This window comes from Heptranchias perlo, chromosome 2, assembly GCF_035084215.1.
Source record: "Heptranchias perlo isolate sHepPer1 chromosome 2, sHepPer1.hap1, whole genome shotgun sequence".
In the NCBI taxonomy this organism is placed as follows: domain Eukaryota; kingdom Metazoa; phylum Chordata; class Chondrichthyes; order Hexanchiformes; family Hexanchidae; genus Heptranchias; species Heptranchias perlo.
In genome coordinates, this window is record NC_090326.1 from 36,611,483 (window position 1) to 36,634,966 (window position 23,484).

The 23,484-nt window shown below is 42.6% G+C and overlaps 1 protein-coding gene and 1 long non-coding RNA gene across 6 annotated transcripts in view; one reads left to right on the forward strand and one right to left on the reverse strand.

Annotated features, from left to right (window-relative positions):
• On the reverse strand, positions 1–18,989 carry LOC137333338 (uncharacterized). The gene is made up of 3 exons (XR_010965867.1): positions 18,591–18,989; positions 14,467–14,603; positions 1–4,371 (listed from the first exon to the last, which is right to left on the reverse strand). It is a non-coding gene; the product is annotated as an uncharacterized lncRNA (long non-coding RNA).
• hivep1 (HIVEP zinc finger 1) overlaps positions 1–23,484 on the forward strand; it is a 239,673-nt gene that overhangs the window by 105,438 nt on the left and 110,751 nt on the right. The gene's annotated exons all lie outside the window — the stretch shown is intronic.

Below are 23,484 nucleotides of genomic sequence, written 5' to 3' on the forward strand. Positions count from 1 at the left end.
GGTGGACTTTTAATGTTTTTTCTTACAAACAATTCAGTAGTACATACTATTTGTGGTTTTTAAAAAAAAACTACTGTGTATATTCATTTTTGCATCAAAATATATAATGTGTATGCATGCATTTCCTGTTGTTGCTATTTATGGTCATGCTTTTTTGTCAGCAGTTAACACTGAAACTACCTATGTAAACATTTAGAATGGAAATCCTGCATACAAATAGTTGCCTGTAACAATGTAGTTGCAGGTCCTGGCCAGGTGATGCTGGGAACAAGTTTTTGAAGTTGCTCCCCCACCATCTTGTACATAAAAGAGCTTGCATTCATCAACTGACAGGGCAACACCATGGGAAATTTACTAATTTAAAAGAAACTTTAAAGCTTTTTGAGGAAAATGTTTATTGCAAAAAATTATTAATCCCGAGCTAGAGTGTGGCAGTGTCCCATTGTCAATATTACTCAAGTAGAGGGAACATCATGGGTAGAAATTGAACCTCGTTTCGGGGACCTGTGTCTCAAGGACGCCTGGAAAACATCTGATATGAAATTGGATTGGTTCATTTTTCAAGTGTCCCTGGTGGCCACCTAAAACAGGTGTTTTTAGTTTAAGCCCCTTAAAAAAGTATGTTGTGGAGGGGGGGGGGGGGGAGGGTGGCGGTTAGGTACATGTGTGTCCCTTTGCTGATGACACTGCGGCAACCCATGTCATCTTGATAACTCAACCACCAAAACCAATTAGGCTTTGGGTCCTTTACAGATATAAATAAGGGGTCTAGCACCTTCTTCAGGCCTTCTCACAGAAATTGGTCAGCGATGAGCGTTTAGTGCATTCCTTCCTACCTACCTTAGTAAATGCCAGTTAAATATTGTACAACTTCAGTGGCAGAAATAGTCAGCTCGAATTCTATCATTTGCATATGTCGGCAGTTATGAAGCAGGCTTATCTGAGTCAGTCAGCTACAAGTGCTCTGTAAAACTGACTGAGGATGCTGTCTTGCTCAGCATGTGGAAGGTAGCCGCTGGAGAGGAAATAACAGTTACATAATGGAAACCTCAGCTTGGGGTCCAGCTTGACAACAGCTCTGAATGCAATGTTCTCTGACTGGGTATGGCCGTGTCTTGGAATTCTTAAGTTAATTCCTTCTTGAGTTCTGTCGACAATTACCAGTAATACTACTTGTAGTCAAAAGCAAAATACTGCGGATGCTGGAAATCTGAAATTAAAAACAGAAAATGCTGGAGAAGCTCAGCAAGTCAGGCAGCGTCTGTGGAGAAAGAAACAGAGTTAACGTTTCAGGTCGAAGACCTTTCGTCAGAACTGGAAAATGTTAAAAGAGTTAAAGTTTTTGAGCAAGTACAGAGCCAGGGAAAGGGGGAGTGAGAGGGGAGGAGAGGAAAGAACAAAATGGAAGATCTGTGATAGGGTAGAGGGCACGAATGATTAAATGACAAGAGGTATGATGGTGCAAGGCAAGGGAGGTGGTAACGGGACAGGTTAAGAAACAAAAGATTGGTCAGAAGTAGCTGTAAATGACAGCAGCAGAACCATTACCAGCACTTGCTGTCTGAAAAAATGGGAGCATTGGTTATGATCTAAAGTTATTGAAATCAATGTTGAGTCCAGAAGGTTGTAAAGTTCCTTTTGAGCTTAATTGGAACAGTGTAAGAGCTGAGGTCAGAGAGAGAGTGGGACGAGGAATTAAAATGGCAGTGACCGGCAGGTCAGGGTCACGCTTTTTTTTATTCGTTCGTGGGATGTGGGCTGAGATGATTGGCCTCCAACAACCACTACCATCTTCCTTGCAGATAGAGCGGAGGTGTTCAGCGAAGCAATCACCCAATCTGCGTTGGTCTCCCCAACATCGAGGAGACTGGATAGTACACAGCGAATACGGTATACTAAATTGAATGAAGTACAAGTAAATCGCTGTTTCACCTGGAAGGAATGTTTGGGGCCCTGGACGGTGGGAAGGGAGGAGGTGAAGGAGCAGGTGTTGCATCTCCTGCACTCGCATGGGAAGGTGCCATGGGGAGGAGAGTGGGTGTTGGGGGTGATGGAGGAGTGGACCAGGGTGTCGCGGAGGGTGCGGCCCCTTCGGAATGCTGAAAGGGTAGGGGAAGCTGTGTTTGATGGTGGGATCGCGCTGGAAATGGCGGAGGATGATACATTGAATATGGAGACTGTTGGAGTGGAAGGTGAGGACAAGGGACCCTATCATTGTTCTGGGAGGGAAGGGAAGGGGTGAGGGCAGAAGTGTGGAAATAGGACGGACATGGTCAAGGGTCCTGCCAACTATAGTGGAGGGGCATCCTTGGTTGAGGAAAAAGGAAGACATATCAGAAGCACTGGTGTGGTAGGTGGCATCATCAGAACAGATGCGACAGAGAAGGAGAAACTGGGAGAAGGGAATAGAGTCCTTACAGGAAGTGTAATCAAGGTAGCTGTGGGAGTCAGTGGGCTTATAATAGATATTGGTTGACAGTCTATCCCCAGAAATTGAGATAGAGAAGTCGATGAAGGGAGGGGCAGAGTTGGAGATGGACCATGTGAAGGCGAGGGATGGGTGGAAATTGGAAGCAAAGTTGATGAAATTTTCCAGTTCGGGGCGAGAGCAGAAAGCGGCACTGATACAGTCATCAATGTACCAGAAAAAGAGGTGAGGGAAGGGACCTGAGTAGGACTGGAACAAAGAATGTCCCATGTATCCCACAAAAAGACGGGCATAGTTAAGACCCATATGGGTTCCCATAGCAACACCTTTTATTTGGAGGAAGTGAGTGGAGTCAAAGAAGTTGTTGTTCAATGTAAGAACAAGTTCAGCCAGGCAGAGGAGGGTGGTGGTGAATGGGGACTGGTTGGGCCTCGGTTCAAGGAAGAAGTGGAGGGCCCACAGGCTGTCCTGGTGGGGTATGGAGGTGTAGAGGGACTGGACGTCCATGGTGAAAAGGAGACGGTTAGGGACGGGGAACCGGAAACTGTTAAAGTGGCAGAGGGCGTCAGAAGAGTAGCGGGTGTAGATTGGAAGAGACTGGACAAGGGGAGAAAAAAAATAGAGTCGAGATAGGAGGAAATAAGTTCTGTGAATTCTACTTGTAGTGTTGCATGTGCTAAATAAAACACTTCAGAAAAAGAGTGTGCTGACTTTAAACCTATAAATACTGCAGTAACTTTTTGTGACTATTCAAAAATAAAACTTTTTTGAGGGGGGGCTAATGCTAACGGAAAGAAAGACTTGCATTTATATAGGGTATTTCGTGACCTCAGGATGTCCCAAAGTGCTTTACAGCCAATGAAGTACTTTTGAAGTGTGATCACTGTTTTAATGTGGGAAACGTGTCAACCAATTTGCACACAGCCATGTCCCACAAACAGCAATGTGATAATGACCAGATAATCTAGTTTAGTGATGTTGGTCGAGGATAAATATTGTCCAGGACACCAGGGAGAACTCCCCTGCTCTTCTTCGAAATAGTGTTATGGGATCTTTTGCGTCCACCTGAGGGGGCAGACATCGGTTTAACATCTCATCCAAAAGACGTGATACTGGAAATGAAAGCCATTTCTATAATCCAGTGATGTAATCTAGAACCATTACCATGAGATTATTTTGCTGACTTTTTTTAAAACTTGCATATGGCTGAGTACGCAAAGTTACAATACAGTAATAGTCACATTCCAGTAATAAGATTCATGTGCTGCTTCCAAGATTTAAACGTGTGATGTGTGGAGGACTGTTTACGTAGCTGGGTCTTCAAAGATTTTTTGTACATTTATTGGTGTTTAAACTGGAATATTAAATGTATTGTTTTTAAAACTGTGGTATGTGTTCAGAGATCAAAATTTTCTGGCATTCTGAAGTGCACTGTAGATATGTTTTTATAATGAATCCAGTAGATAAAGAAATAGGCAGACATTTCCGATGCTGTGTGTGTACAGGCCTTGGACCCACCCTTCTGTCTGTCCGTCAACTTGCTGTACTTTCTCCTTCCTCCCTCTTTTTCTCCCAACATCATTTCACAAAATGTCCTGTTCTTTTCTTTCCTCCTCTAACAAAGGAGGTGATACTGGTGAGGTACAGATCCATTGTTGCCAGCATCTTACGGATGCTTCACCCACGGCCGTTCTTCATGTGTGAAGTTGGACAGTTAAGTGATGACAGGCTGTTGAACTGTGTGCAACATCGCAGGCGATCCCAAATTAGTCCTCATCCAACACCCACACACCACGTTCCAACTAATATTACTGGATACAGATCAGGAGTGGGAACCTTGGCCAACTCCTTTGCTTCCCCCCAGCCTGGGAACCTTTGGATCAGTTGTTTCACCGTGGCTGAGGTTATGAAATCCGAGTCATTCAATCTTCATTATCAAACCACTGGAAACAAAATGTAAAATAGTGATTGGTTTCAGGTTTATCAAAGCTCCCCCTCCATTTTTACTCAATCAAGTATAGTACATCTTTAGAATCAGTAGCACCGTGTAGCAGGGAAGCGAAAGAAGTCTTTGGCTTTCATATATTATGAATTCTAAACTCTTTTGGTATTATTGTCCAGTGTCATATGTAGTGATACTCAGATGCAACTCTGTACTATTCAAAAACAATTTATAAAAGGAAGGTATTATTAGTTTTGAGCAGACTAGAGGGAGAGGCGTCTTTTTTGTTCACATGATATACAAAAGGAAATAAGGCTTCCTTTATGCAGCACCTATAGATTATGGAAAACCCCTCAATTGGGCTTAGTTAAATGATACAGATTATAGACATGGTGTGAATTTCAAATGTCTGTATCAAAGGTTGACATTTAAACAGATATTAAGGGCATGATTTTAACATTGAAAAATGGCTGGGGTGGGGGTTGCAATTATAATAGCAACCATTTCAGACCCGCCTCCAACCCACCCATTTCCTGTTTTCACCGGGGCGGGATGAGGGGCAGGCGACCAACCCACTCCCAGGAGACGGGTTGGTGACTAAAACTTTTCAAGGAGGCTTGCAATTTCAACCCCTGGGGCTGGGATCCCCGGGCCTTCTATTTCACGCCACGTGAGAGGAGGCGAGAAGGCCGGAAACTGCAGGTAACTGCCTTTCTGGCACAGCTTGTGGGCCCGGAGGAGCAGGAGGGCTTCCCCCCAGGCCCGTTAAGCCTACCTGCAACGACCCCCCAACAATCGCGAATCCCACCCCCGATCTCCGACCCTCCCCATGATTGTGGACCCCTGCGATGACCCCTGAGCCCCCAAAGATCGCAGACCCCGCGATGACCCCTGAGCCCCCAAAGATCGCGGACCCCGCGATGACCTCCGATCCCAAACCCCCCCCCCCCCCCACCGTGACTGACTTCCCCCCCCCCCCCCCCAATGCTCACCGGTGCCCTGTGCCTACCCATGCCCCCCATCCATGCAATCAAAGACTTGCCTGAAGACTTACCTGAACACGTCCTCTCCCTGGCTGCTCTCCTGTCCGACTGAGATCAGGCTGGTCAGTCGGACGGCAAACCGACAAAAACAATAAAAGACGTCCTTACATCAAAATTGTAAGAGTTTTCTACATTTGCCGGCACGGACACGATGGGCCGAAGGGCCTCTATCCGTGCTGTATGACTCTATTCCTAAGGGTTACTGAGATTTTCACTGAATTCCAGAGAAAATCAGCCATTTTCAGTGGAGTTCCACTTTCACCCCCATCTTTTCTTCGCTGCCCCCAAACCTTCCAATAGATGATTTTAAAAAGAATTAAGAGAAATGAAAGATGAAAAAGCAAAAATTAGCCAAGTGAAAAGGCAAAAAGAAATAAAATGATAAAATAAAATATATTAAGGGAGAGGGAGGAAACAGTAAGGTTAATACAGAACTTTCTTTCATTTTTGTGCAGTGCAGTTTCTCTTCACCCTCCCCCCCCCCCCCACCCCCCTCCCCCCCAATATATTGGTTTACCTGGATATATCCTTGGATCAAAATGTGTTTCATGTATATTTCCATCCGTACCCATAAGGGTTTGAATGTGGCATAATTTGGAAGCGCTGTCTTTAAACCAGGATGGCATGCAAGGGTTCCTCCCACCAATTAACTGTTGCGGTATATTGCTTCATTGACATAGAATTACTTTGCAAAGAAATACTGTGCCTCAACTAATTTGATTTAATAACTGCAACTGTATTCTGCACAGAAAACTGAATTCTATCCTCTTCTGCGGAATAATACATATGCAGCAAGGTCGTGGGTTGGACTAGTGGCTCCAGACTGTGTAGTTTAAACTTTCTGACTAGCAGAAATACACTGAATTATTACCACTGATATATTTTGCTCCTGATTTGCTGCCTTGATACAATCTGTAGCACAAAAGCTACTGCCAATAACTCCAGACGATCTTTTAGTGGCTTTTCAAAATAGCGCAGACAGGTTATGAATACTTTACATGGCTGTCCCTGGAGGGAGGGAAAAAAATCTGGGGATGCCCAGAGCTAAACAAGCCATATATGAATAGACCTGTGAACGGATTTCTACCTCAGAAAAGGAATTGAGCACATATTTGCCCTTTTATATGGGCCTTGACTTCAGGGTTCCCCTCAGGATTCCCTTCGGTCAGTTTCCAGCCTGCTTATAGTTTTATGGAAGGACTGGAAGAAAGATGATAAAGTAGAAATAGGATGGGGGCAATATGGGCAATTAGTCCAAAAAAAGGAAAGAACGGTATTCAGAAATAATGGAAGGAGAGTTCAGTGGATAAATGTACCACATGGTATGGTACTGAAATGTACAGAGCAGGAAGGTTCAGATTCAAATTGTGTAGTTAGATAGGCAACCTCAGTTATGGAGGGGTAGAAACATTACAAGAGACCTTTGGCTGGGGAATCAGCCCAGGTTCCTGCTGGAATGTGTACGTGTGGCTATTGAACAGATACTGATGTGATTGTTCCCAGGCCCCCACCCCCACAAATGATCAAATAGGATGCCGACACTCACTACCTAGGCTCAGATGAAGCATTGCCTCTTAGGTGAAGTACCAGAGGAGTGTTAGCACCTGTGGTACTGACACCACAGCTTGAAACCCCACCCTCGGGAGAATTGGGGAAAAGGGAAGAATATTGGTGGAAAGGTATTCAGAAACTGCAGAATGCAAAAAAGCAACCAGTATAAAAACAGAAGTCTGAATAAAAAAAGTACTGGAGTCCAAATACTCCTGATGTACGAAGTAAAGTCTTGAAGCAAGCAGAATTCAATGAATATTTGGGCCTATTAAAGCTGCATTCCTTCACAAAATCTTATAATTTCATAAGATTAAAAATATTGTTTTGTTTACAGAGATATTACAGCTGAATTATGGTAGAAAATACAGAATTAATTGTAATTCTTTTGAGAATTCATTTACAAGTGGCCCCAAAAATCAAAACTGCACATTTAGAACAACCAAGATTTGTCAGAATTGAAAATAACGAACAAATGATGAAAAGTTTTTGGGTGGAGAATTTGTTCCCCTTATATGTCGTCTTATGATATCCCGGTTTGTGGGTTTGAGTCTCACTATGGACTTGAGCATTTAATCTAGGTTGGCACTTCAGTGTGGTACTGTGCAAGTGCTGCATTGTTTTTTGAATGTGATGTTAAACTGAGGCCCAGTCTGCCACCTTGGTTGGATGTAAGAGATCCCATGGCACTATTCTTCCGCTATTCCTCCCTCAAACAATGCCACCCAACAACAGATTAACTGGTCATTCGTCTCATTTGCTGTTTTCGGACCTTTCTGTGTGCTGATTGGCTACTGTGTTTGCTTATATAACTTGGCTAGACTTCAGAAACAATCCCATTGGTTGCAAAGCATTTTGGGACATAAGGGGCTATATAACTGCAATCTTTTCTTTTTATTCATCCATTCACCAGGAGAACAAATGAAATCTCTAACGAGACCTTGGGGTACAAATTGGACCTCATTGCACCTATTTGACAGGCATCAAATGGGCACAACGAGGGCCAGTTTCAGGGACCATCGTCCTTCGCCCTAAGAGTGCCTGAAAGACATCTGACCAAATGTCAGTTTGGGCCATTTTTCAGGAAGCTGCCTAAAACAGTCATTGGGCCTCTTACAAATTTAACCTGTTTTAAGCAACCCCCTACCCCCGCAGCTAAATTGGATTCCAATGAGTGGAGCAGGCCTTTTAAAAAGAAAAACATTACTGGGAGCCAGAAGGAGCAGGAGTGCTCCCCCCGACTCCACAGTATTTGCAAACACCCTCCTCCCCCCACCGTGCTGCTGCATCTGCCCTCTCGGGACTTCCCTTGGGGACAGCGAGGCAAGCGGCACGAAATTCATCTGCTTAAAATGGGCCAGCTGCCTGTGGCGATATGACCGATACAGGCAGCTTGCTCAGCTCATGTAAACGGGTCGGCCAAGGCCCAATTTCGGGCTGGCCTTGAGCCTCCCTGTTCAGGCACGCATTGACGGCATGCCTCTGGTTATGGACTGAAAACGGGCCATAACTAATTTCTATCTCCTTGTTTTCTGATGGTACCCTAGAAGTGATACAATGCCATCTCGGGCATCCTAGCTGAAAACTGCGACATATTGATTCGGTACAGGGTTTTTGACCTTTCGAAGTCCTAGATAGGGGTCCACTTAAGAATTGATGTTTTAGCTCTGCTGAAATAAAATGCCACCTGAAGGCCTATCCAGTGTTTCTACAAACCATGGTTGAAAACTGCTTGGTAAGCAGGTTGGACTTTTTCCAAACAATCATTTTTAACCCTGAACCATGTTCTGTTTTTCAACATGTTGTCCCTCGATACCAGAATGTACTGTGAGCTGAGTATTTGCCTACCTCCCCATCACTGTGAACATCCAATCAATGAGAACATTCAGTTGTTATCAATAATGAGGCTGAAAGTTGTTGAAATTCACAATGGTGTAACATTGAAGCTGTTGTGTAATTGGCTTTGCTTTTATATAAAACACCATCCAACGTGTTGTGTGGCACTACCACCGTGCTAAATGGGATAGATTCAGAACAGATCTAGCAGCTCAAAACTGGGCATCCGTGAGGCACTGTGGGCCATCAGCAGCAGCAGAATTTTATTCCAGCACAATCTGTAACCTCATGGCCCGGCATATTCCTCACTCTACCATTACCAACAAGCCAGGGGATCAACCCTGGTTCAATGAGGAGTGTAGAAGAGCATGCCAGGAGCAGCACCAGGCATACCTAAAAATGAGGTGCCAACCTGGTGAAGCTACAACTCAGGACTACATGCTTGCTAAACAGCGGAAGCAACATGCTACAGACAGAGCTAAGCGATTCCACAACCAATGCATCAGATCTACCCGATCAGATCAAAGCTCTGCAGTCGTGCCACATCCAGTCGTGAATGGTGGTGGACAATTAAACAACTAACGGGAGGAGGAGGCTCTGCAAACATCCCCATCCTCAATGATGGCGGAGTCCAGCACGTGAGTGCAAAAGACAAGTCTGAAACATTTGCAACCATCTTCAGCCAGAAGTGCCGAGTGGATGATCCATCTCGGCCTCCTCCCGATATCCCCACCATCACAGAAGCCAGTCTTCAGCCAATTCGATTCACTCCACGTGATATCAAGAAACGGCTGAGTGCACTGGATACAGCAAGGGCTATGGGCCCCGACAACATCCCGGCTGTAGTGCTGAAGATTTGTGCTCCAGAACTAGCTGTGCCTCTAGCCAAGCTGTTCCAGTACAGCTACAACACTGGCATCTACTCGACAATGTGGAAAATTGCCCAGGTATGTCCTGTCCACAAAAAGCAGGACAAATCCAATCCGGCCAATTACCGCCCCATCAGTCTACACTCAATCATCAGCAAAGTGATGGAAGGTGTCGTCACCGATGCTCAGTTTGGGTTCCGCCAGGACCACTCGGCTCCAGACTTCATTACAGCCTTGGACCAAACGTGGACAAAAGAGCTGAATTCCAGAGGTGAGGTGAGAGTGACTGCCCTTGACATCAAGGCAGCATTTGACTGAGTGTGGCACCAAGGAACCTTAGTAAAATTGAAGTCAATGGGAATCAGGAGGAAAACTCTCCAGTGGCTGGAGTCATATGTAGCACAAAGGAAGCTGGTAGTGGTTGTTGGAGGCCAATCATCTCAGCCCCAGGACATTGCTGCAGGAGTTCCTCAGGGCAGTGTCCTCGGCCCAACCATCTTCAGCTGCTTCATCAATGACCTTCCCTCCATCATAAGGTCAGAAATGGGGATGTTCGCTGATGATTGCACAGTGTTCAGTTCCATTCGCAACCCCTCAAATAATGAAGCAATCCGAGCCCGCATGCAACAAGACCTGGACAACATCTTGGCTTGGGCTCATAAGTGGCAAGTAACATTCGCGCCAGACAAGTGCCAGGCAATGACCATCTCCAACGAGAGAGAATCTAACCACCTCCCCTTGACATTCAACGGCATTACCATCGCTGAATCCCCTACCATCAACATCCTGGGGGTCACCATTGACCAGAAACTTAACTGGACCAGCCATATAAATACTGTGGCTACGAGAGCAGGTCAGAGGCTGGGTATTCTGCAGCGAGTGACTCACCTCCTGACTCCCCAAAGCCTTTCCACCATCTACAAGGCACAAGTCAGGAGTGTGATGGAATACCCTCCACTTGCTTGGATGAGTGCAGCTCCAACAACACTCAAGAAGCTGGACACCATCCAAGATAAAGCAGCCCGCTTGATTGGCACCCCATCCACCACCCTAAACATTCACTCCCTTCACCACCGGCGCACAGTGGCTGCAGTGTGTACCATCCACAGGATGCACTGCAGCAACTCGCCAAGGCTTCTTCGACAGCACCTCCCAAACCCGCGACCTCTACCACCTGGAAGGACAAGAGCAGCAGGCACATGGGAACAACACCACCTGCACGTTCCCCTCCAAGTCACACACCATCCCGACTTGGAAATATATCGCCGTTCCTTCATCGTCGCTGGGTCAAAATCCTGGAACTCCCTTCCTAACAGCACTGTGGGAGAACCGTCACCACACGGACTGCAGCGGTTCAAGAAGGCGCCTCACCACCACCTTCTCAAGGGCATTTAGGGATGGGCAATAAATGCCGGCCTCACCAGCGACGCCCACATCCCATGAACGAATATTAAAAAAAAGTTAGAATTACTCCTGTAAGTCCTGTGTAGCTCCTTTTGAGAAACTGGAAGAATGGTCTACTTTATACTGGAAACTTGTAGTGTTACATAAAAATTGAAGATTCCAAAAAAAGGTGCTTAAATGTAACTTTCTTGAATTTGAAATCTCTAATCCAGTGGGATTATATTTGTATTTGACTTTCACTCCATATTTAACACACACAAAAGATAATTTTATCTGAGTAAATGGTGAAAAGAAGAAAATGGACAAGTCTTGCAGCAGAGTGATGAATCAATGTAGTTTATTGATCGTCTTTTGGTGAGGAAGGGATTAGGGGGAAGTGCATTTACTTTCATTCTGCCAAAATGGTGTCCATGTATTTCAAGCACCAGTAAGAAAGCTGATCGGTTGAAGCATGAATAATGGGTAATAGCTCTGCTTCCAGCATTAACATAGCTCGGCTGTAATGTTAACACCATTGTTTGCGTTTAATCGTTCTCTTGAAATCCTTTCCTATGGTGTACTCTTTGCTGTTTTTTAGACAAAAACTGATTTAAAAACTTCTGCATCACTTCCATCAATTTTATTGAGTCGCTAACGAAGCAAACCAGATGGATTTGAGCAGAATCAGTACAGTATCTCAGTGTATGACAAATGGTTGAGATCTCTAGACTCAGGCATCGCTAAATTCCAGTCATGCATGGGAGACTACTTTGGTTGACTGTATTAAACTGTATACAGGGAACTCCTACAATGCTGACTTCCTGTTTTGAAACTGCTGTGTGCACAAAGGGCAGCCCTTTCAAATCCCTTTTCTGCTCTGTAACTCAGGTAGAGGCATGCAATGTGCAGGCAGTAACTAAATTAATTTGTCTAGCAGAATGGAAAATGGTTCCCTGGCTGGAAACCAAAGGGTATTTGCTAAGACGAATCATTGCTCTGCTCTTCCCATTATCTGTACTTGGTTGTTGATAGCTTGCTTGCTGTAGAACTGAATGGTACAGTAGCTGCTGCTGTGTTTTTGTTGGACGCCAAGGCTCTTCCAGCTGCAGTAAGTCTCTGAATAAATCAGGAAGCTCATATGGGCATGTTTTAAAGGAGTTGCTTCATTCATGCTTTGGAATTATTCATGGGCAATGTCTTCGTTTTTGACAACAATAACAAACTTCACATCAGTTCTCCTTGTACTGTAGTGTAATATATAATTCTGTACAAGATTCTCATGAGGTAAGGGAACATCTTTCCTCAAGCTTTATCTCCTTGACTTTATTTCCATCTTGTTTGCAGTTAATTGTTCAGATTCATGGCATTATGCCATGGGTTTGTTTTGGTATTTTCTAGTCTGGTATCTCTTGTAATATATAGTGTGTTGCATAGTGAAATTTTTATATGGGTAGAATATTGTGCTAAAGTTATGTAGTGAAATAGATTGAATATTATTTTGTAAATTCGATTGCATATAATATAAACATTTGGTAGATTTGGTGCTTAACTGCGTGTATTTTAAAACATTAGTCATTTTTTGTCAACCATGCCCTCATATTTAAGATACTTGGAAAAAGAACCAGAGGTGACATGAGGAAAAACATTTTTTAGGCAGCAAGTTGTTATGATCTGGTATGCACTGTTGAAATGGTGGTCAGTAATAATTTTCAACAGGGAATTGGGTAAATATATGGGGAAAAATTTGTAGGGCTGTGGGGAAAGAGCAGGGGAGTGGGACTAATTGGATGGCTCTTTCAAAGAGCTGGCCTATTGGCCTCCTCCTGTGCTGTATCATTCTATGATTCTATATGTGTGATTTTCATTTGGTATTGCTTTTTAAATATTCTTAGATGGAGTTAAAATCAAAATACAAAAAGAGAAGTTAAATACCTAACATTGCAATTTTTCACTTAAGTTTGTACAGTACAGTACCTGAGTTGTTGGACACCATACTTGTCCTTTTTAAATATGTAATGTTGGCTCCGTTTATCGAGTCCACCCTGAACTGTGTATCCTGGAACTTTCCCAAGACTGATATGGTGCAGTTGGGTGAATAGTTGTATTTTTGTTTGGAATTAAGATATTCAAATTTATATGCATTAATTATATAACCTGGTCCTTGTATTCATTGCATGTATACACTACATTTGATACTATTTGATTGCAAGAAAAGTAGCTGCATTTTCAGAAGGTTAAATGTTATTGAATACACAGCAGAAATCTCTGGTTAGCAAACTAAGGGTTAAGTATTGGAATGTCCAGAATGCCAGTGGAAGCCGGGGGAATTTCAGACCATTTTGGGCATGTCTGGATGGAAAGAATTGAGGCTTTCCAGCTTTAATGGGGTTGTATTCCTGCCGTAACTTCTATTGCAGATGTTAAATTATCCTATTAGAAATTTGTTCTGTGTTTGAAAGAAAGTAATTATATTTGGTTTAAAAAAGAGAGAAAAAAGAAGAGCTGTAAACAACCAGCAGATCTGCCATCATTTGAAAAGAGAAAGATAGGTTAATGTTTCGGGTGCAAACCTTTTATCAGAACCAGTCTACATTCTAAACGTTAACCTGTCTCTCCTTTTTTTCAGCTGGCAATGCACTTACTGTGTGTTTGTTTTCGTTTAAGACTTCCAGCCTTTTGCAATTGATTTTTTTTTTAGCTACATGCTTTGTTTTTCGGGGAGCTCTCTTAAACCCATTTATTTTTTTGTTTACACTATTGTGGTTAAAGAACCATCATTCTAAAGCTGTATGAGAGAAGAGTATAAAATGGACAGAACAGCCTTGTTGAAATTCAAATACGCTAATTAATTGTTGAACTGTGGTAGCAGAGCCAGCTCGTTTAATAAACTTCCGTCATTGGTTTGGGGGTTTTCAGTAATCAGACTCTGTACCCTAGATGTTGTGTAATGTGGCTGTTTTAAAGATGATCATTGTGAATAAACAAACCTGATTTAATCGACATCCTTTTATATATTTAAAGATGGAAGGGAATTGTCTGCTTACTCTGCACAGTATTCCAGTGTAATGCACCTCATCTGTTCACTACGTTGGAAGGGTCAAAATATCTACTCTTTGAGTAACCAGGCATGTATAAACAGTAACAGGGATTGATGTAGAGATGCTGATTTAGTTTAGATTTGCTTAGGTCACGGTTGCATTTTGGTGCAATTGAGGATTTTAGTATAACCTAGAAAACTGAAGAAGACGGTGGCAATGTGACTTGTTTAGTTGGTACAGTCTTTTTCTTTTTCAGGGATGTCTCTTCAGTTCCCTCTTTGGGCAACAGACTTTATGTTTGTGTTGTTAGAGGCATCAAGTACCTTTTTATTAATCACATATTTTTTAAAAATCAGTTATTGTACCTGGAAAAAATTACCTGTTGGTAAACGGCTGATCACCCAACTTGCCTCCTGGCCTCCATGCTGGTTGACATTGTAAATGGTTCGTTCGGCTCAGGTACTTCCCTCCTCCCTTTCAAAACCACCACCATCACCCCATCTCTGAAAACCCAGCCTGTGAAGCACGATGGGACATTTTTATATATCAAAGGTGCTATATAAATGCAAGTTGTTGGCTAGTGATAGCTGAAAACTTATTTAGCAGCATCCATTGGTTGTAAATATACCACAGATAACTTGCATTATGTATCTTTATATTGAAAATTAAAGTGAAATATAAAAGCTCTGGTGAATTTTACACTAGGAAATGCTTATCCCTGCGTGTAAAGTCAGGAGAAAGGGGGCGGAGACCGATTACATCAGGTCTCTGCCTCCTTAATATGTACTGGAATTTCTGAGACTTCCACCAAGGGGCAGAGCTGCGCCTTCAATAGACACCGGCCAAGCCATGACATAGTATTGAAGTGGTTCAAGCATTTCTGACCTGCCACCTGAATTTTCTCTCATTGCAGCCCAAGGGCATCCAAACACAGGGGTGCCCCGAAAAGCTGGTGCTGGGCCTTGCGCTGGGGCCCCCCTCTGATCACAGGGTCTGAGGAAAGCTAGTAAGCTGAAGAGGACCCCAAATGTATTTTATTTTAAGCACCCTCCAGATCTTTGGGATTTGGGATCTTTTGGCCACTGTTCTCCAGCAGTAGCCAGAAGATGCTGAGGCAGGGCCTGCAGCTATAAAGCCCCTCGGGTCTGCGTCACTCTCCTTTTCCTCCCATTTGTTGATCAAAACCCCGCTAATGGCCTGGTACACCAGATTTGACCGTAGCTCAGCCTGGATAGGAGCAGCACATTTCAGGCACATTTCCTTGGGAGAGGGACGGGGGACAGGGAAATTAGCATCAATTAATGTAAAATTGAGGAGTTATGTCTTTTTGTTTCTCTGAATTAAATACAACTTTAATGTACATGCAGTTTACATCTTAACACAAGAAATGTATGACATTTATTTTTTATAAATCTGCATTATTTTAACTCCCACCTTTCTATTGATTTTTTTAATCTAGCTTAAAATCTGCAACTGCAGAAGTTAAGTTTGCAGTGGAAATACATTTTAAATAAACTTAGCTTTGAGATTATTTCCAATAAACTTTTGTTAAACTAACATCAGAAGATATCTAAGTGTCCAAACGTAGGGTCTAGGACTGTACTAAAGTGTTCCCCTTCCTCCATATGTTTGCTTGCCTCCTGAAAATGGCAGTTATGGATGTGGTATCACAGATGCTGGCAACCTGCCAAGCCTTAATCAAGTGGAGATTCTCCGTCTCTGAGGCTATACTGTGTACATCGGCATGGTATTTGACAGTGGGGGAATCACGGCCAAGTCCAATTATGTCCTCACTTGATATACGCAGAAGATGCACTACTTGGCAGCAGTCACTGGAGATAAATTGAGAACAGGAACTCAGGAACTTTCCCTTTCTTAATCTTTGTGAGGCAGGGCGGGGAGACAATTAGCATACTCACATTACCTTCCCCAGGTTGAAACCAACTAAATTGGTTCAAAAAAGAGATTTAACCCAGATCCTTCCTGTTCTGTATGGCTCAATACTAGACTGTGGAGGATTTGAGCTTTCTGGGAAGCCCATGTCTTAAAGATTTTATATTTTATATGGAGATACGGATATTCAAGAGTCTCCTTGGCCTGGTGGTTTCATGTGAATTTAGGGATGTTTAATGTAATGTGGATTTTCATATTTTGCACCATGCCCATGTTGAACTTAATTCTCCCGTTGTTGTAGTTGCTTTGTGCTCATTGTGGTGTTGCCTGTAGCGAGTAGATTTATCAATTTAGAATCTTTCCTTTATTTTCTTTTGTGGTCTACAAATTTTTTATATAAGTATAAGGTCTTGCCTTTTAACTGTGAGCTAGCAAAAGTGCTCAAACCTTGATGATTGAACCTGTTAGAACTTGCAAATCTTGTACCTGGTTACAGTAGTTTTCAAAACCAACTTTCATCTGCAAATGGCCTTGTCATGCATGGAGAGTAGAGTATAAAGAATAGGTACTGTGGTAATAATTTGGAGACCCTGTTAGCTCCAACTGCGAAGAAAGTGAGCTTTCCTTTGTGTATGTCTGTATAATCTGGAGGTAAAGTAATATGGGGAAGAGTTAAAACCACTTCTGAATGCATTTGCATTCTTATAGAAAAAAACTGGGGAGTGCAGTGAGCTAATACACTGTCCTTTTCACTTCTAGGTCTAGAGCCTGAATCCATATAAGTTTACAGAACTAAAGGAGGCCAGTGAACCCATTGGGTCTGTACTGTACCTTTGCTAAACCAAGCCAGAACTAATACTACTACTCAATCTCTCCCCATAGCCTTGTGACTTCCTCTGCTTCAAATATTTATCCATCTTTCCCTTAAAAGATGCAATTGTCGCTACCTTAACTACTCCATGAGGCAAAGCATTCCATGCTCCAACAACCCTCTGTGTAAATAAATTTCTCCTAACCTCTCTCGTTACACTCTCAAGTGACAATTTTAAATTGATGACCCCTTCATCACTGAGTCCACAACCAGAGGAAACAGCCTTTCCCTAGTCACCTTATAAAAGATCTTCATAACTTTTAAAAAACTTTATTAAATCTTCTCTTAGTCATCTCTGCTGCACTGGAAATAGTCCCAGTATCTCAAGTCTTTTCTCATAACCGTAGTTTGCCACCCATGGCATCAACCTGGTGAATCTATGCTGAAGACATCAACTCGGACTGATAGGAGGGGAAGTCTTTTTCTCTACAGCTGTGGAGGGTCCTAAATAAAATAAGTTTTGGCACTTACATTCCAGTTGCTACCTGTCCATATGTCACAAAGTTATCCATAATATAATGAAACAATGTGCACAAAAATTGCCAAAATCATTTTCTTGGAAGTAATATGCCAGCAGACTTCCTGATGACAATGTGTCCTTCTGTCATGTTTGCTCGGAAACTGGATGGAAACATCCCTTGGTATGAGTACAAGTAGAGGAGAGTGTCCAGAAATAACTGTTATAGAGGATTCCAATTTCTGAGATTTATTACACGGTGCATTCACACAACTTTAGAATTGGTGCAATGCAGTTTCAATTTTGCACCAACAACTAAACTTTGAGAGAAAATTAGGCCTCAAGGCCTGAACTGACTCTGAAATGAAGTCGAGTGAGACTACCTCACTAGGGAATGTCACTCCTCTTTGCCCTTGACTCCAGATTCAGGCTGCAATCACAATACAGCTGCAGCATCAGTGCAAAGCCAAACCATTTCACACAGGCACTACAGTTGGCCTGTGCCCTTCACCTTAGTTTTTCAATTAGAAAAATAGTTAAATTGTCTGTACAAATATGCTATCCTCAAATTGTGGAATACCACCCAAAATCTAGACGTTTGTAGTGAGCTCTTCAAATATCTAAGATAATGTAACATTACAGGCTTTCAAGATTCTTCAGCTTTACACCCAAACCAAGATGGAGGCAGGTAGATGCTTATGTAAGTCATCACAAAGTGGAGACTAGGATCGAAAATTGGCGACACAGTGCCTGAATTTCTGATTATGCATTGCCAGTGGGCGAGACTCCCTGTTGCCAGCACAAAGCCAGAAAATCACCTCCTGCATACAAGGCGAGTGAGTAGTTTGAAAGTACTTTTCCCAACAGTAACATTCTCCTTATAAACATAACTTTTTTTGATTTGAGGCAATAGTACACAAATTGTTTGAAATCTACTTCCTGATGATATACACCAGGTGTACACAGTAAATACGTACAAATCAATTTGGTGACATTGGCTGGATGAAGATAAGTTGCTTTGAATGCTATTTAAGCAGAGAAAATAATAAATTTACTGAGTGAATCTGCTGCAGTTATACTTGCCTCCATGTAATAAATTATTTCTAAAATGCCTACATCCTGTTCCCTTATGCTAGTATAATACGGAGGGTGTTTTAAAGACGTTTAAAGCTAATTCAGTCAGTTTGCCAAGAAAACCAGTATAAAGCTGGTTTTTGTTTATGTTGATTTTGTCACTTCTAAAATATAAATAAAACCCAAAGTAGCTTAATCATTTACTAACCTGGCTGAGTAAGTACTGTAAGCATTTCCAGAAAGTTCTGCCCATGAGATGCCCCGGTATTGGGATGTTTTCTTGTTACAAAAGAATATACAAGCTTTCTGTTCCATTCCTTACCATTGCTGTTTCTCTGGCAAGTGACCTCTCGGTTAGCAAAAGATGAGCTGTCTTTTTTTAAGTGTATATTTAGTCTACTGAATTCAGTTCTTAATGAGGAATAGTCTTCCTTGATGTAGCATATCTTTGAACATTGCTGTCAGCCTGATGGAAAAGGAAAGCTGTAAACTGCCTTGAGTTTGGTTTAATTATCCTATTTTCTGCATGGAAAAATAATTGGCTATCGCGAAGGTGAATTTAGTTAATTAAAAGGACACCGTGTCCTCGGGGAACTTTTTATGGTTTTTGTTGATTGCTTGAATTCCCTCAATAACAGGATGTACAGAAAGTCTGTGATGCTTATGCTTTGCATCCGGAATACTTAGAGGGCACATGATTGTTTTCCTAAAGAACAAATCTTGTTAATGGTGCTTTTCCTGTCTGGCTCCAACATACTATTCTTCCAGGCTCAAGGAGTTGAGGAATCATCTATTATATTAAAATGGTTTCCTTTATTTCTTGCTACCAGCTGCACCATGTGTTACAATAAACTTTTAGCGGTAATAAGAAATATAGGGAGTGAAATTGGTCATTGGCAGTAACGCAAAATGGGTGATAGAAAATCGTCAGCCCGTTTCACTGCCCAATTTTCTTTTCCAATGTCAATGGATTTGTTATCACCCATTTTGTGCTACCGCTGAAGACCAATTTCACTTCTGCACGACTACAAAGTGTAGCTAAGAAAAGGCATGGATGAGCTGAATCATTTAGTGGCCTTCAAAGCCATTGAAGATTCCTCAACAAGCAAGTGTTCTTGCTCATCTCTGAGAACACTACGCCCATGTCTGTCATTAGACTGGGTACATTCTTTTAACCTCCTGCATTTAACCTACTGCCATTGGTTAGATAGACCAGGAAACTGTGCCTCTGACATAAAACATGAACCCAAGAATGCCCTTGTGAATAGGATTTCAAGTTAAATACACTTGAACACATTTTTGGTGTCTACCAATGTTTTTAAGAAACTGTAGGGCAGCCTGAGGTAGATTCTGAGTTTGAGCAGCGACAAGACCAAACTTATGATTGAGAACCCATCAGGACAATGGCCATGTAGTTTCTTTAGGGGTGGGGGAATGGAAAGTTCTGTTGCTTCTCAGGATGTTCTCAGATATCTAGAAGAAATGACTGGAACTTCAAAGGCACAGTGTATTGTGGAAGCTGTCCCAGGCTACTCAATTTCTCCTGTTTGCAGCCCCCAAACAATGATAATCGCAGAAAGACTGAAATGGAAAGTTTGCATAAAGGAAGGCTATCTGTACGTATTGGGAAAGAGGGCAAGGGGAGCACCTCAGCAGCTGATGAGCTAGAAGATATGTCCCCCACATCTAAAAAGGCTCAGAAGTTTCCATTATGGCTCTAAACACCATGAGGTGAGGTCCTCTTAAAAATGTTTATATCATAGAGACACTCTTCACCTTTTGAGGCAATTTCCAAAATTAACAGGCATGATTTCACCAAGCTACAATGTTAGGAAGTGGTCATTTTGTTGTAGTGTTGGCTTAAGCACCAGCAGTTCCTGTGGTGTCACTCCAGTTAGGATCACATAGAAGGCTGAGACCCTGCCTACATCTTTGATGGGATAGATTTTGGCTTCTGAATAGGCATAGATGGATTTTATTCTCCAGCCCGCTACGCAGGTATTCTACAGCCCATACTACATCCCACATTTGCTGCACCAATTCTATCCCTCCCTGGAGGATGGTTACGGCTACAAGGTTATACTACATATATCCTGATCAAACCCCTCACCTGAGAGGGCCTTGGTTTAACGTCTCATCCAAAAGATGGCACCTCCAACAGTGCAGCACTCTCTCAGTACTGCACTGAAGTGTCAGCCTAAATTTTGTGCTCAAATCTCTGGAGTGGGACTTGAGCCCACAACCTTCTGACTCAGAGAAGAGAGTGTTACCACTGAGCCACAGCTGACACCTGACAAATGGGGCCACAAGCTAATGCCAGATCATCCTAAAGCCCCATAAATAGATTGTCCCAAACCTGCAAGACCTCTTTCTATGTAGACAGGTCCCTCGATATCCCCCTGTCACAGCCAAACACCAAGAACTGTTGCCAAATTATCCTATACCTCTCCCGACTATGAGTTGTTCACAGCATGCACACAACATACTAACGGCTTCAAGGTGTTGATGCATTCCCCTGTAAGCAACCATTTCACAAAATTGTACTGTGACTTCACACAATAGATATATTTAAAAATATTCACATTACAAAAATAATGCAACATTTTTTCACCAAAACTATTTTTAAAAAGGGTTCAATCCATTATGGAACCCCATAAACGGGATATTTGTAAATCTTGTGTACTTTGGAATATTTATGTACCGTTGTTAATAGATTAGGTGCAACAATGATGTATTGCACCAGTAGTTAGTTATGACTCTATTGCTGCTTTTCTAGATTTCACCGAGAGTGTAGCAGATTGATTATTGTGACATGATGCCATAGGCCAATTGACTTGCACTGAAAAATTCAAAGGGCTGTATTTTATATTATACGCATATTATACATCAGAATGTCACATTGCGTTGACTTTGATTTGGAGCCAGACTAGAGGAATCCACTGCTGTATTCTCTGGCAAGGTTCCCATATTCTCTGTAATATAGTTCTGTTTGTTTGTTTGTTTGTTTGTTCAGATGTGTATTCCAGGGAGTAGCTAGAAATGAGCACTTAAATAGGGAAGAATCTTTACCTTTTCCCCCCTGAATATGTCCAAAGAACCGTGTTGTTTTCCTACATTGCTTTCTGTATGTATTGTTCTGATGTCACAGATGCAGTGCAAACACGACTAACTCTAGGTCTGATTTTCTGCAGAAAATAAACAGTGGCTTTATCATTTGTATTTTTTTTGCCAGGATCCCTTAAAAAAAATTTAAAAATTAAACCCTCAATTTAGACTTTGCAACCTAAAGTAATTAGCTGGTACAAATAACTCCACGTGTGAATTTTCCCCCATAACCATTCTAACATTGTTCACTGGCATTACGAAAACCAACATTCATCTGGTCTCAATAGTCTTTCAAAGTTCTCTAGATTCAGGAACTGTCCCTCTAGATTGGAAAATTGCACATGTCACTCTGCTTTTTAAGAAAGGAGAGAGAGGGAAACCAGGGAATTATAGACCAGTTAGCCTAACATCTGTTGTGGGGAAAATGCTGGAGTCTATAATTAAGGATAGGGTGACTGAACACCTCGAGAATTTTCAGTTAATGAGAGAGCCAGCATGGATTTGTGAAAGGTAGGTCGTGCCTGACAAATCTGATTGAATTTTTTGAAGAAGTGACTAAAGTAGTGGACAGGGGAATGTCAATGGATGTTATTTATATGGACTTTCAGAAGCCATTTGATAAAGTCCCACATAAGAGACTGTTAGCCAAGATAGAAGCCCATGGAATCGAGGGAAAAGTACGGACTTGATGAGGAAGTTGGCTGAGCGAAAGGCGACAGAGAGTAGGGATAATGGGTAGGTACTCACATTGGCAGGATGTGACTAGTGGAGTCCCGCAGGGATCTGTCTTGGGGCCTCAATTATTCACAATATTTATTAACGACTTAGATGAAGGCATAGAAAGTCTCATATCTAAGTTTGCCGTGACACAAAGATTGGTGGCATTGTAAGCAGTGTAGATGAAAACATAAAATTACAAAGGGATATTGATAGATTAGCTGAATGGGCAAAACTGTGGCAAATGGAATTCAATGTAGACAAATGTGAGGTCATCCACTTTGGACCAAGAAAGGATAGAACAGGGTACTTTCTAAATGGTAAAAAGTTTAAAAACAGTGGATGTCCAAAGGGACCTTGGGGTTCAGGTACATAGATCATTGAAGTGTCATGAACAGGTGCAGAAAATAATCAAGAAGGCTAATGGAATGCTGGCCTTTATATCTAGAGGACTAGAGTACAAGGGGGCAGAAGTTATGCTGCAGCTATACAAAACCCTGGTTAGACCGCACCTGGAGTACTGTGAGCAGTTCTGGGCACCGCACCTTCGGAAGGACATATTGGCCTTGGAGGGAGTGGAGCGTAGGTTTACTGGAATGATACCCGGACTTCAAGGGTTAAGTTACGAGGAGAGATTACACAAATTGGGGTTGTATTCTCTAGAGTTTCGAAGGTTAAGGGGTGATCTGATCGAAGTTTATAAGATATTAAGGGGAACAGATAGGGTGAATAGAGAGAAACTATTTCTGCTGGTTGGAGATTCTAGGAGTAGGGGACACAGTCTAAAAATTAGAGCCAGACCTTTCAGGAGCGAGATTAGAAAACATTTCTGCACGCAAAGGGTGGTAGAAGTTTGGAACTCTCTTCCGCAAACGGCAATTGATACTAGCTCAATTGCTAAATTTAAATCTGAGATAGATAGCTTTTTGGCAACCAAAGGTATTAAGGGATATGGGCCAAAGGCAGGTATATGGGGCCCGATTTTAGTACCCACTATCGGGTGCGTTCTCGGCGGGGGGGGGGCCCCGAAAATCGCGAAATCCCGGAGCGGGACCAGATCGTACCTCGATCCCGCCCACTTCCAGGTTCCGCGCTGACGTGCGGGGGTGCGTGCGCAGCCCCCGCTGGTGGGAATCCCGCAGGCAATTAAAGCCAGCGGGATGCCACTTGAGTGTATTTACTTTGCTTGTTCAGGTCATTAACTGACCTGATTAAGGGACTGTGTGTGATTTTGGATAAACATGGGACTGTTTCACACACTGGGGGAAACAGTCCCAGTT